The following is a 17,600-nucleotide window of genomic DNA, read 5'->3' as shown; positions in this document are numbered from 1 at the left end:
TTCGAATACTTTCATTTTTCCGAATATAAAACCAAATAGGTGCACATATCATGTTTCGCATCAAGGGACATCGAGGCACAAGTTCACTGTTTATCAAACTTCTAACCACATAGGCTAAAATTTCATTTTTGCGACAAGGGTCATTTCAATACTTTCATTTTATCGAATTTCAAACCAAATAGGTTCACATATCATGTTTCGCATCAAGGGACATCGAGGGACAAGTTCACTGTTTATCAAACTTCTAACCACATAGGCTAAAATTTCATTTTCACGACAAAGGTCATTTCAATACTTTCATTTTGTCGAATTTCAAACCAAATAGGTTCACTTATCATGCTTCGTATCAAGGGAGATCGAGGGACAAGTTCAACCTTTGTCAAACTTCTAACCATATAGGCTAAAATCTCATTTTCGCGACAAAGTCATTCCAATACTTTCATTTTTCCGAATATAAAACCAAATAGGTTCACATATCATGTTTCACATCAAGGGACATCGAGGGACAAGTTCACTGTTTATCAAACTTCTAACCACATAGGCTAAAATTTCATTTACGCCACAAGGGTCATTTCAATACTTTCATTTTATCGAATTTCAAACCAAATAGGTTCACATATTATGTTTCGAATCAAGGGACATCGAGGGACATGTTCAACCTTCATATTTAACAAACATGTAACAATATAAGCTAAAATCTCGTTTTCGCGATAAGGGTCATCTCATTACTTTCAATTTACCAAATTTAAAACGAAATTGGTTAAAATATTATGTTACGCAATAAAGAACATCGAGGGACAAATTCAACATTAATATTTATCAAACTTTTAACCATATAGGCTAAAATCTCATTTTTGGGACAATGGTCATTCAAATAATTTCATTTTGCCGAATACAAAACCAAATAGGTTCACATATCATGTTTCGTATCAAGGGAGATCGAGGGACAAGTTCAACCTTTATCAAACTTCTAACCATATAGGCTAAAATCTCATTTTCGCGACAAAGTCATTCGAATACTTTCATTTTTTAGAATATAAAACCAAATAGGTTCACATATCATGTTTCGCATCAAGGGACATCGAGGGACAAGTTCATTGTTTATCAAACTTCTAACCACATAGGCTAAAATTTCATTTTTGCGACAAGGGTCATTTCAATACTTTCATTTTATCGAATTTCAAACCAAATAGGTTCACATATCATGTTTCGCATCAAGGGACATCGAGGGACAAGTTCACTGTTTATCAAACTTCTAACCACATAGGCTAAAATTTCATTTTCGCGACAAGGGTCATTTCAATACCTTCATTTTATCGAATTTCAAACCAAATAGGTTCACATATTATGTTTCGCATCAAGGGACATCGAGGGACATGTTCAACCTTCATATTTAACAAACATGTAACAATATAAGCTAAAATCTCGTTTTCACGATAAGGGTCATCTCATTACTTTCAATTTACCAAATTTAAAACGAAATTGGTTCAAATATTATGTTACGCAATAAAGGACATCGAGGGACAAATTCAACATTAATATTTATCAAACTTTTAACCATATAGGCTAAAATCTCATTTTTGGGACAATGGTCATTCAAATAATATCATTTTGCCGAATACAAAACCATATAAGTTCACATATCATGTTTCGTATCAAGGGAGATCGAGGGACAAGTTCAACCTTTATCAAACTTCTAACCATATAGGCTAAAATCTCATTTTTGCGACAAAGTCATTCGAATACTTTCATTTTTCCGAATATAAAACCAAATAGGTGCACATATCATGTTTCGCATCAAGGGACATCGAGGCACAAGTTCACTGTTTATCAAACTTCTAACCACATAGGCTAAAATTTCATTTTTGCGACAAGGGTCATTTCAATACTTTCATTTTATCGAATTTCAAACCAAATAGGTTCACATATCATGTTTCGCATCAAGGGACATCGAGGGACAAGTTCACTGTTTATCAAACTTCTAACCACATAGGCTAAAATTTCATTTTCACGACAAAGGTCATTTCAATACTTTCATTTTGTCGAATTTCAAACCAAATAGGTTCACTTATCATGCTTCGTATCAAGGGAGATCGAGGGACAAGTTCAACCTTTGTCAAACTTCTAACCATATAGGCTAAAATCTCATTTTCGCGACAAAGTCATTCCAATACTTTCATTTTTCCGAATATAAAACCAAATAGGTTCACATATCATGTTTCACATCAAGGGACATCGAGGGACAAGTTCACTGTTTATCAAACTTCTAACCACATAGGCTAAAATTTCATTTACGCCACAAGGGTCATTTCAATACTTTCATTTTATCGAATTTCAAACCAAATAGGTTCACATATTATGTTTCGAATCAAGGGACATCGAGGGACATGTTCAACCTTCATATTTAACAAACATGTAACAATATAAGCTAAAATCTCGTTTTCGCGATAAGGGTCATCTCATTACTTTCAATTTACCAAATTTAAAACGAAATTGGTTAAAATATTATGTTACGCAATAAAGAACATCGAGGGACAAATTCAACATTAATATTTATCAAACTTTTAACCATATAGGCTAAAATCTCATTTTTGGGACAATGGTCATTCAAATAATTTCATTTTGCCGAATACAAAACCAAATAGGTTCACATATCATGTTTCGTATCAAGGGAGATCGAGGGACAAGTTCAACCTTTATCAAACTTCTAACCATATAGGCTAAAATCTCATTTTCGCGACAAAGTCATTCGAATACTTTCATTTTTTAGAATATAAAACCAAATAGGTTCACATATCATGTTTCGCATCAAGGGACATCGAGGGACAAGTTCATTGTTTATCAAACTTCTAACCACATAGGCTAAAATTTCATTTTTGCGACAAGGGTCATTTCAATACTTTCATTTTATCGAATTTCAAACCAAATAGGTTCACATATCATGTTTCGCATCAAGGGACATCGAGGGACATGTTCAACCTTCATATTTAACAAACATGTAACAATATAAGCTAAAATCTCGTTTTCGCGATAAGGGTCATCTCATTACTTTCAATTTACCAAATTTAAAATGAAATTGGTTCAAATATTATGTTGCGCAATAAAGGACATCGAGGGACAAATTCAACATTAATATTTATCAAACTTTTAACCATATAGGCTAAAATCTCATTTTTGGAACAATGGTCATTCAAATAATTTCATTTTGCCGAATACAAAACCAAATAGGTTCACATATCATGTTTCGTATCAAGGGAGATCGAGGGACAAGTTCAACCTTTATCAAACTTCTAACCATATAGGCTAAAATCTCATTTTCGCGACAAAGTCATTCGAATACTTTCATTTTTTAGAATATAAAACCAAATAGGTTCACATATCATGTTTCGCATCAAGGGACATCGAGGGACAAGTTCATTGTTTATCAAACTTCTAACCACATAGGCTAAAATTTCATTTTTGCGACAAGGGTCATTTCAATACTTTCATTTTATCGAATTTCAAACCAAATAGGTTCACATATCATGTTTCGCATCAAGGGACATCGAGGGACATGTTCAACCTTCATATTTAACAAACATGTAACAATATAAGCTAAAATCTCGTTTTCGCGATAAGGGTCATCTCATTACTTTCAATTTACCAAATTTAAAACGAAATTGGTTCAAATATTATGTTGCGCAATAAAGGACATCGAGGGACAAATTCAACATTAATATTTATCAAACTTTTAACCATATAGGCTAAAATCTCATTTTTGGAACAATGGTCATTCAAATAATTTCATTTTGCCGAATACAAAACCAAATAGGTTCACATATCATGTTTCGTATCAAGGGAGATCGAGGGACAAGTTCAACCTTTATCAAACTTCTAACCATATAGGCTAAAATCTCATTTTCGCGACAAAGTCATTCCAATACTTTCATTTTTCTGAATATAAAACCAAATAGGTTCACATATCATGTTTCGCATCAAGGGACATCGAGGCACAAGTTCACTGTTTATCAAACTTCTAACCACATAGGCTAAAATTTCATTTTTGCGACAAGGGTCATTTCAATACTTTCATTTTATCGAATTTCAAACCAAATAGGTTCACATATCATGTTTCGCATCAAGGGACATCGAGGGACAAGTTCACTGTTTATCAAACTTCTAACCACATAGGCTAAAATTTCATTTTCACGACAAAGGTCATTTCAATACTTTCATTTTGTCGAATTTCAAACCAAATAGGTTCACTTATCATGCTTCGTATCAAGGGAGATCGAGGGACAAGTTCAACCTTTGTCAAACTTCTAACCATATAGGCTAAAATCTCATTTTCGCGACAAAGTCATTCCAATACTTTCATTTTTCTGAATATAAAACCAAATAGGTTCACATATCATGTTTCACATCAAGGGACATCGAGGGACAAGTTCACTGTTTATCAAACTTCTAACCACATAGGCTAAAATTTCATTTACGCCACAAGGGTCATTTCAATACTTTCATTTTATCGAATTTCAAACCAAATAGGTTCACATATTATGTTTCGAATCAAGGGACATCGAGGGACATGTTCAACCTTCATATTTAACAAACATGTAACAATATAAGCTAAAATCTCGTTTTCGCGATAAGGGTCATCTCATTACTTTCAATTTACCAAATTTAAAACGAAATTGGTTAAAATATTATGTTACGCAATAAAGAACATCGAGGGACAAATTCAACATTAATATTTATCAAACTTTTAACCATATAGGCTAAAATCTCATTTTTGGGACAATGGTCATTCAAATAATTTCATTTTGCCGAATACAAAACCAAATAGGTTCACATATCATGTTTCGTATCAAGGGAGATCGAGGGACAAGTTCAACCTTTATCAAACTTCTAACCATATAGGCTAAAATCTCATTTTCGCGACAAAGTCATTCGAATACTTTCATTTTTTAGAATATAAAACCAAATAGGTTCACATATCATGTTTCGCATCAAGGGACATCGAGGGACAAGTTCATTGTTTATCAAACTTCTAACCACATAGGCTAAAATTTCATTTTTGCGACAAGGGTCATTTCAATACTTTCATTTTATCGAATTTCAAACCAAATAGGTTCACATATCATGTTTCGCATCAAGGGACATCGAGGGACATGTTCAACCTTCATATTTAACAAACATGTAACAATATAAGCTAAAATCTCGTTTTCGCGATAAGGGTCATCTCATTACTTTCAATTTACCAAATTTAAAATGAAATTGGTTCAAATATTATGTTGCGCAATAAAGGACATCGAGGGACAAATTCAACATTAATATTTATCAAACTTTTAACCATATAGGCTAAAATCTCATTTTTGGAACAATGGTCATTCAAATAATTTCATTTTGCCGAATACAAAACCAAATAGGTTCACATATCATGTTTCGTATCAAGGGAGATCGAGGGACAAGTTCAACCTTTATCAAACTTCTAACCATATAGGCTAAAATCTCATTTTCGCGACAAAGTCATTCGAATACTTTCATTTTTTAGAATATAAAACCAAATAGGTTCACATATCATGTTTCGCATCAAGGGACATCGAGGGACAAGTTCATTGTTTATCAAACTTCTAACCACATAGGCTAAAATTTCATTTTTGCGACAAGGGTCATTTCAATACTTTCATTTTATCGAATTTCAAACCAAATAGGTTCACATATCATGTTTCGCATCAAGGGACATCGAGGGACATGTTCAACCTTCATATTTAACAAACATGTAACAATATAAGCTAAAATCTCGTTTTCGCGATAAGGGTCATCTCATTACTTTCAATTTACCAAATTTAAAACGAAATTGGTTCAAATATTATGTTGCGCAATAAAGGACATCGAGGGACAAATTCAACATTAATATTTATCAAACTTTTAACCATATAGGCTAAAATCTCATTTTTGGAACAATGGTCATTCAAATAATTTCATTTTGCCGAATACAAAACCAAATAGGTTCACATATCATGTTTCGTATCAAGGGAGATCGAGGGACAAGTTCAACCTTTATCAAACTTCTAACCATATAGGCTAAAATCTCATTTTCGCGACAAAGTCATTCCAATACTTTCATTTTTCTGAATATAAAACCAAATAGGTTCACATATCATGTTTCGCATCAAGGGACATCGAGGGACAAGTTCACTGTTTATCAAACTTCTAACCACATAGGCTAAAATTTCATTTTCGCGACAAGGGTCATTTCAATACCTTCATTTTATCGAATTTCAAACCAAATAGGTTCACATATTATGTTTCGCATCAAGGGACATCGAGGGACATGTTCAACCTTCATATTTAACAAACATGTAACAATATAAGCTAAAATCTCGTTTTCACGATAAGGGTCATCTCTTTACTTTCAATTTACCAAATTTAAAACGAAATTGGTTCAAATATTATGTTACGCAATAAAGGACATCGAGGGACAAATTCAACATTAATATTTATCAAACTTTTAACCATATAGGCTAAAATCTCATTTTTGGGACAATGGTCATTCAAATAATATCATTTTGCCGAATACAAAACCATATAAGTTCACATATCATGTTTCGTATCAAGGGAGATCGAGGGACAAGTTCAACCTTTATCAAACTTCTAACCATATAGGCTAAAATCTCATTTTTGCGACAAAGTCATTCGAATACTTTCATTTTTCCGAATATAAAACCAAATAGGTGCACATATCATGTTTCGCATCAAGGGACATCGAGGCACAAGTTCACTGTTTATCAAACTTCTAACCACATAGGCTAAAATTTCATTTTTGCGACAAGGGTCATTTCAATACTTTCATTTTATCGAATTTCAAACCAAATAGGTTCACATATCATGTTTCGCATCAAGGGACATCGAGGGACAAGTTCACTGTTTATCAAACTTCTAACCACATAGGCTAAAATTTCATTTTCACGACAAAGGTCATTTCAATACTTTCATTTTGTCGAATTTCAAACCAAATAGGTTCACTTATCATGCTTCGTATCAAGGGAGATCGAGGGACAAGTTCAACCTTTGTCAAACTTCTAACCATATAGGCTAAAATCTCATTTTCGCGACAAAGTCATTCAAATACTTTCATTTTTCCGAATATAAAACCAAATAGGTTCACATATCATGTTTCACATCAAGGGACATCGAGGGACAAGTTCAATGTTTATCAAACTTCTAACCACATAGGCTAAAATTTCATTTACGCCACAAGGGTCATTTCAATACTTTCATTTTATCGAATTTCAAACCAAATAGGTTCACATATTATGTTTCGAATCAAGGGACATCGAGGGACATGTTCAACCTTCATATTTAACAAACATGTAACAATATAAGCTAAAATCTCGTTTTCGCGATAAGGGTCATCTCATTACTTTCAATTTACCAAATTTAAAACGAAATTGGTTAAAATATTATGTTACGCAATAAAGAACATCGAGGGACAAATTCAACATTAATATTTATCAAACTTTTAACCATATAGGCTAAAATCTCATTTTTGGGACAATGGTCATTCAAATAATTTCATTTTGCCGAATACAAAACCAAATAGGTTCACATATCATGTTTCGTATCAAGGGAGATCGAGGGACAAGTTCAACCTTTATCAAACTTCTAACCATATAGGCTAAAATCTCATTTTCGCGACAAAGTCATTCGAATACTTTCATTTTTTAGAATATAAAACCAAATAGGTTCACATATCATGTTTCGCATCAAGGGACATCGAGGGACAAGTTCATTGTTTATCAAACTTCTAACCACATAGGCTAAAATTTCATTTTTGCGACAAGGGTCATTTCAATACTTTCATTTTATCGAATTTCAAACCAAATAGGTTCACATATCATGTTTCGCATCAAGGGACATCGAGGGACATGTTCAACCTTCATATTTAACAAACATGTAACAATATAAGCTAAAATCTCGTTTTCGCGATAAGGGTCATCTCATTACTTTCAATTTACCAAATTTAAAATGAAATTGGTTCAAATATTATGTTGCGCAATAAAGGACATCGAGGGACAAATTCAACATTAATATTTATCAAACTTTTAACCATATAGGCTAAAATCTCATTTTTGGAACAATGGTCATTCAAATAATTTCATTTTGCCGAATACAAAACCAAATAGGTTCACATATCATGTTTCGTATCAAGGGAGATCGAGGGACAAGTTCAACCTTTATCAAACTTCTAACCATATAGGCTAAAATCTCATTTTCGCGACAAAGTCATTCGAATACTTTCATTTTTTAGAATATAAAACCAAATAGGTTCACATATCATGTTTCGCATCAAGGGACATCGAGGGACAAGTTCATTGTTTATCAAACTTCTAACCACATAGGCTAAAATTTCATTTTTGCGACAAGGGTCATTTCAATACTTTCATTTTATCGAATTTCAAACCAAATAGGTTCACATATCATGTTTCGCATCAAGGGACATCGAGGGACATGTTCAACCTTCATATTTAACAAACATGTAACAATATAAGCTAAAATCTCGTTTTCGCGATAAGGGTCATCTCATTACTTTCAATTTACCAAATTTAAAACGAAATTGGTTCAAATATTATGTTGCGCAATAAAGGACATCGAGGGACAAATTCAACATTAATATTTATCAAACTTTTAACCATATAGGCTAAAATCTCATTTTTGGAACAATGGTCATTCAAATAATTTCATTTTGCCGAATACAAAACCAAATAGGTTCACATATCATGTTTCGTATCAAGGGAGATCGAGGGACAAGTTCAACCTTTATCAAACTTCTAACCATATAGGCTAAAATCTCATTTTCGCGACAAAGTCATTCCAATACTTTCATTTTTCTGAATATAAAACCAAATAGGTTCACATATCATGTTTCGCATCAAGGGACATCGAGGGACAAGTTCACTGTTTATCAAACTTCTAACCACATAGGCTAAAATTTCATTTTCGCGACAAGGGTCATTTCAATACCTTCATTTTATCGAATTTCAAACCAAATAGGTTCACATATTATGTTTCGCATCAAGGGACATCGAGGGACATGTTCAACCTTCATATTTAACAAACATGTAACAATATAAGCTAAAATCTCGTTTTCACGATAAGGGTCATCTCATTACTTTCAATTTACCAAATTTAAAACGAAATTGGTTCAAATATTATGTTACGCAATAAAGGACATCGAGGGACAAATTCAACATTAATATTTATCAAACTTTTAACCATATAGGCTAAAATCTCATTTTTGGGACAATGGTCATTCAAATAATATCATTTTGCCGAATACAAAACCATATAGGTTCACATATCATGTTTCGTATCAAGGGAGATCGAGGGACAAGTTCAACCTTTATCAAACTTCTAACCATATAGGCTAAAATCTCATTTTTGCGACAAAGTCATTCGAATACTTTCATTTTTCCGAATATAAAACCAAATAGGTGCACATATCATGTTTCGCATCAAGGGACATCGAGGCACAAGTTCACTGTTTATCAAACTTCTAACCACATAGGCTAAAATTTCATTTTTGCGACAAGGGTCATTTCAATACTTTCATTTTATCGAATTTCAAACCAAATAGGTTCACATATCATGTTTCGCATCAAGGGACATCGAGGGACAAGTTCACTGTTTATCAAACTTCTAACCACATAGGCTAAAATTTCATTTTCACGACAAAGGTCATTTCAATACTTTCATTTTATCGAATTTCAAACCAAATAGGTTCACTTATCATGCTTCGTATCAAGGGAGATCGAGGGACAAGTTCAACCTTTATCAAACTTCTAACCATATAGGCTAAAATCTCATTTTCGCGACAAAGTCATTCCAATACTTTCATTTTTCTGAATATAAAACCAAATAGGTTCACATATCATGTTTCGCATCAAGGGACATCGAGGGACAAGTTCACTGTTTATCAAACTTCTAACCACATAGGCTAAAATTTCATTTTCGCCACAAGGGTCATTTCAATACTTTCATTTTATCGAATTTCAAACCAAATAGGTTCACATATCATGTTTCGCATCAAGGGACATCGAGGGACAAGTTCACTGTTTATCAAACTTCTAACCACATAGGCTAAAATTTCATTTTCACGACAAAGGTCATTTCAATACTTTCATTTTATCGAATTTCAAACCAAATAGGTTCACATATCATGTGTCGTATCAAGGGAGATCGAGGGACAAGTTCAACCTTTATCAAACTTCTAACCATATAGGCTAAAATCTCATTTTCGCGACAAAGTCATTCCAATACTTTCATTTTTCTGAATATAAAACCAAATAGGTTCACATATCATGTTTCGCATCAAGGGACATCGAGGGACAAGTTCACTGTTTATCAAACTTCTAACTACATAGGCTAAAATTTCATTTTCGCGACGAGGGTCATTTCAATACCTTCATTTTATCGAATTTCAAACCAAATAGGTTCACATATTATGTTTCTTATCAAGGGACATCGAGGGACATGTTCAACCTTCATATTTAACAAACATGTAACAATATAAGCTAAAATCTCGTTTTCGCGATAAGGGTCATCTCATTACTTTCAATTTACCAAATTTAAAACGAAATTGGTTCAAATATTATGTTACGCAATAAAGGACATCGAGGGACAAATTCAACATTAATATTTATCAAACTTTTAACCATATAGGCTAAAATCTCATTTTTGGGACAATGGTCATTCAAATAATATCATTTTGCCGAATACAAAACCATATAAGTTCACATATCATGTTTCGTATCAAGGGAGATCGAGGGACAAGTTCAACCTTTGTCAAACTTCTAACCATATAGGCTAAAATCTCATTTTCGCGACAAAGTCATTCAAATACTTTCATTTTTCCGAATATAAAACCAAATAGGTTCACATATCATGTTTCACATCAAGGGACATCGAGGGACAAGTTCAATGTTTATCAAACTTCTAACCACATAGGCTAAAATTTCATTTACGCCACAAGGGTCATTTCAATACTTTCATTTTATCGAATTTCAAACCAAATAGGTTCACATATTATGTTTCGAATCAAGGGACATCGAGGGACATGTTCAACCTTCATATTTAACAAACATGTAACAATATAAGCTAAAATCTCGTTTTCGCGATAAGGGTCATCTCATTACTTTCAATTTACCAAATTTAAAACGAAATTGGTTAAAATATTATGTTACGCAATAAAGAACATCGAGGGACAAATTCAACATTAATATTTATCAAACTTTTAACCATATAGGCTAAAATCTCATTTTTGGGACAATGGTCATTCAAATAATTTCATTTTGCCGAATACAAAACCAAATAGGTTCACATATCATGTTTCGTATCAAGGGAGATCGAGGGACAAGTTCAACCTTTATCAAACTTCTAACCATATAGGCTAAAATCTCATTTTCGCGACAAAGTCATTCGAATACTTTCATTTTTTAGAATATAAAACCAAATAGGTTCACATATCATGTTTCGCATCAAGGGACATCGAGGGACAAGTTCATTGTTTATCAAACTTCTAACCACATAGGCTAAAATTTCATTTTTGCGACAAGAGTCATTTCAATACTTTCATTTTATCGAATTTCAAACCAAATAGGTTCACATATCATGTTTCGCATCAAGGGACATCGAGGGACATGTTCAACCTTCATATTTAACAAACATGTAACAATATAAGCTAAAATCTCGTTTTCGCGATAAGGGTCATCTCATTACTTTCAATTTACCAAATTTAAAACGAAATTGGTTCAAATATTATGTTGCGCAATAAAGGACATCGAGGGACAAATTCAACATTAATATTTATCAAACTTTTAACCATATAGGCTAAAATCTCATTTTTGGAACAATGGTCATTCAAATAATTTCATTTTGCCGAATACAAAACCAAATAGGTTCACATATCATGTTTCGTATCAAGGGAGATCGAGGGACAAGTTCAACCTTTATCAAACTTCTAACCATATAGGCTAAAATCTCATTTTCGCGACAAAGTCATTCCAATACTTTCATTTTTCTGAATATAAAACCAAATAGGTTCACATATCATGTTTCGCATCAAGGGACATCGAGGGACAAGTTCACTGTTTATCAAACTTCTAACCACATAGGCTAAAATTTCATTTTCGCGACAAGGGTCATTTCAATACCTTCATTTTATCGAATTTCAAACCAAATAGGTTCACATATTATGTTTCGCATCAAGGGACATCGAGGGACATGTTCAACCTTCATATTTAACAAACATGTAACAATATAAGCTAAAATCTCGTTTTCACGATAAGGGTCATCTCATTACTTTCAATTTACCAAATTTAAAACGAAATTGGTTCAAATATTATGTTACGCAATAAAGGACATCGAGGGACAAATTCAACATTAATATTTATCAAACTTTTAACCATATAGGCTAAAATCTCATTTTTGGGACAATGGTCATTCAAATAATATCATTTTGCCGAATACAAAACCATATAGGTTCACATATCATGTTTCGTATCAAGGGAGATCGAGGGACAAGTTCAACCTTTATCAAACTTCTAACCATATAGGCTAAAATCTCATTTTTGCGACAAAGTCATTCGAATACTTTCATTTTTCCGAATATAAAACCAAATAGGTGCACATATCATGTTTCGCATCAAGGGACATCGAGGCACAAGTTCACTGTTTATCAAACTTCTAACCACATAGGCTAAAATTTCATTTTTGCGACAAGGGTCATTTCAATACTTTCATTTTATCGAATTTCAAACCAAATAGGTTCACATATCATGTTTCGCATCAAGGGACATCGAGGGACAAGTTCACTGTTTATCAAACTTCTAACCACATAGGCTAAAATTTCATTTTCACGACAAAGGTCATTTCAATACTTTCATTTTATCGAATTTCAAACCAAATAGGTTCACTTATCATGCTTCGTATCAAGGGAGATCGAGGGACAAGTTCAACCTTTATCAAACTTCTAACCATATAGGCTAAAATCTCATTTTCGCGACAAAGTCATTCCAATACTTTCATTTTTCTGAATATAAAACCAAATAGGTTCACATATCATGTTTCGCATCAAGGGACATCGAGGGACAAGTTCACTGTTTATCAAACTTCTAACCACATAGGCTAAAATTTCATTTTCGCCACAAGGGTCATTTCAATACTTTCATTTTATCGAATTTCAAACCAAATAGGTTCACATATCATGTTTCGCATCAAGGGACATCGAGGGACAAGTTCACTGTTTATCAAACTTCTAACCACATAGGCTAAAATTTCATTTTCACGACAAAGGTCATTTCAATACTTTCATTTTATCGAATTTCAAACCAAATAGGTTCACATATCATGTGTCGTATCAAGGGAGATCGAGGGACAAGTTCAACCTTTATCAAACTTCTAACCATATAGGCTAAAATCTCATTTTCGCGACAAAGTCATTCCAATACTTTCATTTTTCTGAATATAAAACCAAATAGGTTCACATATCATGTTTCGCATCAAGGGACATCGAGGGACAAGTTCACTGTTTATCAAACTTCTAACTACATAGGCTAAAATTTCATTTTCGCGACGAGGGTCATTTCAATACCTTCATTTTATCGAATTTCAAACCAAATAGGTTCACATATTATGTTTCTTATCAAGGGACATCGAGGGACATGTTCAACCTTCATATTTAACAAACATGTAACAATATAAGCTAAAATCTCGTTTTCGCGATAAGGGTCATCTCATTACTTTCAATTTACCAAATTTAAAACGAAATTGGTTCAAATATTATGTTACGCAATAAAGGACATCGAGGGACAAATTCAACATTAATATTTATCAAACTTTTAACCATATAGGCTAAAATCTCATTTTTGGGACAATGGTCATTCAAATAATATCATTTTGCCGAATACAAAACCATATAAGTTCACATATCATGTTTCGTATCAAGGGAGATCGAGGGACAAGTTCAACCTTTATCAAACTTCTAACCATATAGGCTAAAATCTCATTTTTGCGACAAAGTCATTCGAATACTTTCATTTTTCCGAATATAAAACCAAATAGGTGCACATATCATGTTTCGCATCAAGGGACATCGAGGCACAAGTTCACTGTTTATCAAACTTCTAACCACATAGGCTAAAATTTCATTTTTGCGACAAGGGTCATTTCAATACTTTCATTTTATCGAATTTCAAACCAAATAGGTTCACATATCATGTTTCGCATCAAGGGACATCGAGGGACAAGTTCACTGTTTATCAAACTTCTAACCACATAGGCTAAAATTTCATTTTCACGACAAAGGTCATTTCAATACTTTCATTTTGTCGAATTTCAAACCAAATAGGTTCACTTATCATGCTTCGTATCAAGGGAGATCGAGGGACAAGTTCAACCTTTGTCAAACTTCTAACCATATAGGCTAAAATCTCATTTTCGCGACAAAGTCATTCAAATACTTTCATTTTTCCGAATATAAAACCAAATAGGTTCACATATCATGTTTCACATCAAGGGACATCGAGGGACAAGTTCAATGTTTATCAAACTTCTAACCACATAGGCTAAAATTTCATTTACGCCACAAGGGTCATTTCAATACTTTCATTTTATCGAATTTCAAACCAAATAGGTTCACATATTATGTTTCGAATCAAGGGACATCGAGGGACATGTTCAACCTTCATATTTAACAAACATGTAACAATATAAGCTAAAATCTCGTTTTCGCGATAAGGGTCATCTCATTACTTTCAATTTACCAAATTTAAAACGAAATTGGTTAAAATATTATGTTACGCAATAAAGAACATCGAGGGACAAATTCAACATTAATATTTATCAAACTTTTAACCATATAGGCTAAAATCTCATTTTTGGGACAATGGTCATTCAAATAATTTCATTTTGCCGAATACAAAACCAAATAGGTTCACATATCATGTTTCGTATCAAGGGAGATCGAGGGACAAGTTCAACCTTTATCAAACTTCTAACCATATAGGCTAAAATCTCATTTTCGCGACAAAGTCATTCGAATACTTTCATTTTTTAGAATATAAAACCAAATAGGTTCACATATCATGTTTCGCATCAAGGGACATCGAGGGACAAGTTCATTGTTTATCAAACTTCTAACCACATAGGCTAAAATTTCATTTTTGCGACAAGGGTCATTTCAATACTTTCATTTTATCGAATTTCAAACCAAATAGGTTCACATATCATGTTTCGCATCAAGGGACATCGAGGGACATGTTCAACCTTCATATTTAACAAACATGTAACAATATAAGCTAAAATCTCGTTTTCGCGATAAGGGTCATCTCATTACTTTCAATTTACCAAATTTAAAATGAAATTGGTTCAAATATTATGTTGCGCAATAAAGGACATCGAGGGACAAATTCAACATTAATATTTATCAAACTTTTAACCATATAGGCTAAAATCTCATTTTTGGAACAATGGTCATTCAAATAATTTCATTTTGCCGAATACAAAACCAAATAGGTTCACATATCATGTTTCGTATCAAGGGAGATCGAGGGACAAGTTCAACCTTTATCAAACTTCTAACCATATAGGCTAAAATCTCATTTTCGCGACAAAGTCATTCGAATACTTTCATTTTTTAGAATATAAAACCAAATAGGTTCACATATCATGTTTCGCATCAAGGGACATCGAGGGACAAGTTCATTGTTTATCAAACTTCTAACCACATAGGCTAAAATTTCATTTTTGCGACAAGGGTCATTTCAATACTTTCATTTTATCGAATTTCAAACCAAATAGGTTCACATATCATGTTTCGCATCAAGGGACATCGAGGGACATGTTCAACCTTCATATTTAACAAACATGTAACAATATAAGCTAAAATCTCGTTTTCGCGATAAGGGTCATCTCATTACTTTCAATTTACCAAATTTAAAACGAAATTGGTTCAAATATTATGTTGCGCAATAAAGGACATCGAGGGACAAATTCAACATTAATATTTATCAAACTTTTAACCATATAGGCTAAAATCTCATTTTTGGAACAATGGTCATTCAAATAATTTCATTTTGCCGAATACAAAACCAAATAGGTTCACATATCATGTTTCGTATCAAGGGAGATCGAGGGACAAGTTCAACCTTTATCAAACTTCTAACCATATAGGCTAAAATCTCATTTTCGCGACAAAGTCATTCCAATACTTTCATTTTTCTGAATATAAAACCAAATAGGTTCACATATCATGTTTCGCATCAAGGGACATCGAGGGACAAGTTCACTGTTTATCAAACTTCTAACCACATAGGCTAAAATTTCATTTTCGCGACAAGGGTCATTTCAATACCTTCATTTTATCGAATTTCAAACCAAATAGGTTCACATATTATGTTTCGCATCAAGGGACATCGAGGGACATGTTCAACCTTCATATTTAACAAACATGCAACAATATAAGCTAAAATCTCGTTTTCACGATAAGGGTCATCTCATTACTTTCAATTTACCAAATTTAAAACGAAATTGGTTCAAATATTATGTTACGCAATAAAGGACATCGAGGGACAAATTCAACATTAATATTTATCAAACTTTTAACCATATAGGCTAAAATCTCATTTTTGGGACAATGGTCATTCAAATAATATCATTTTGCCGAATACAAAACCATATAGGTTCACATATCATGTTTCGTATCAAGGGAGATCGAGGGACAAGTTCAACCTTTATCAAACTTCTAACCATATAGGCTAAAATCTCATTTTTGCGACAAAGTCATTCGAATACTTTCATTTTTCCGAATATAAAACCAAATAGGTGCACATATCATGTTTCGCATCAAGGGACATCGAGGCACAAGTTCACTGTTTATCAAACTTCTAACCACATAGGCTAAAATTTCATTTTTGCGACAAGGGTCATTTCAATACTTTCATTTTATCGAATTTCAAACCAAATAGGTTCACATATCATGTTTCGCATCAAGGGACATCGAGGGACATGTTCAACCTTCATATTTAACAAACATGTAACAATATAAGCTAAAATCTCGTTTTCGCGATAAGGGTCATCTCATTACTTTCAATTTACCAAATTTAAAATGAAATTGGTTCAAATATTATGTTGCGCAATAAAGGACATCGAGGGACAAATTCAACATTAATATTTATCAAACTTTTAACCATATAGGCTAAAATCTCATTTTTGGAACAATGGTCATTCAAATAATTTCATTTTGCCGAATACAAAACCAAATAGGTTCACATATCATGTTTCGTATCAAGGGAGATCGAGGGACAAGTTCAACCTTTATCAAACTTCTAACCATATAGGCTAAAATCTCATTTTCGCGACAAAGTCATTCGAATACTTTCATTTTTTAGAATATAAAACCAAATAGGTTCACATATCATGTTTCGCATCAAGGGACATCGAGGGACAAGTTCATTGTTTATCAAACTTCTAACCACATAGGCTAAAATTTCATTTTTGCGACAAGGGTCATTTCAATACTTTCATTTTATCGAATTTCAAACCAAATAGGTTCACATATCATG

Source organism: Medicago sativa, chromosome 2 (assembly GCF_051527215.1).
Source record: "Medicago sativa cultivar Bolivia chromosome 2, Bolivia_mono, whole genome shotgun sequence".
Classification (NCBI taxonomy): Eukaryota; Viridiplantae; Streptophyta; class Magnoliopsida; order Fabales; family Fabaceae; genus Medicago; species Medicago sativa.
The sequence above is the reverse complement of the archived record's forward strand: the minus strand, read 5'-3'. Positions refer to the sequence as shown.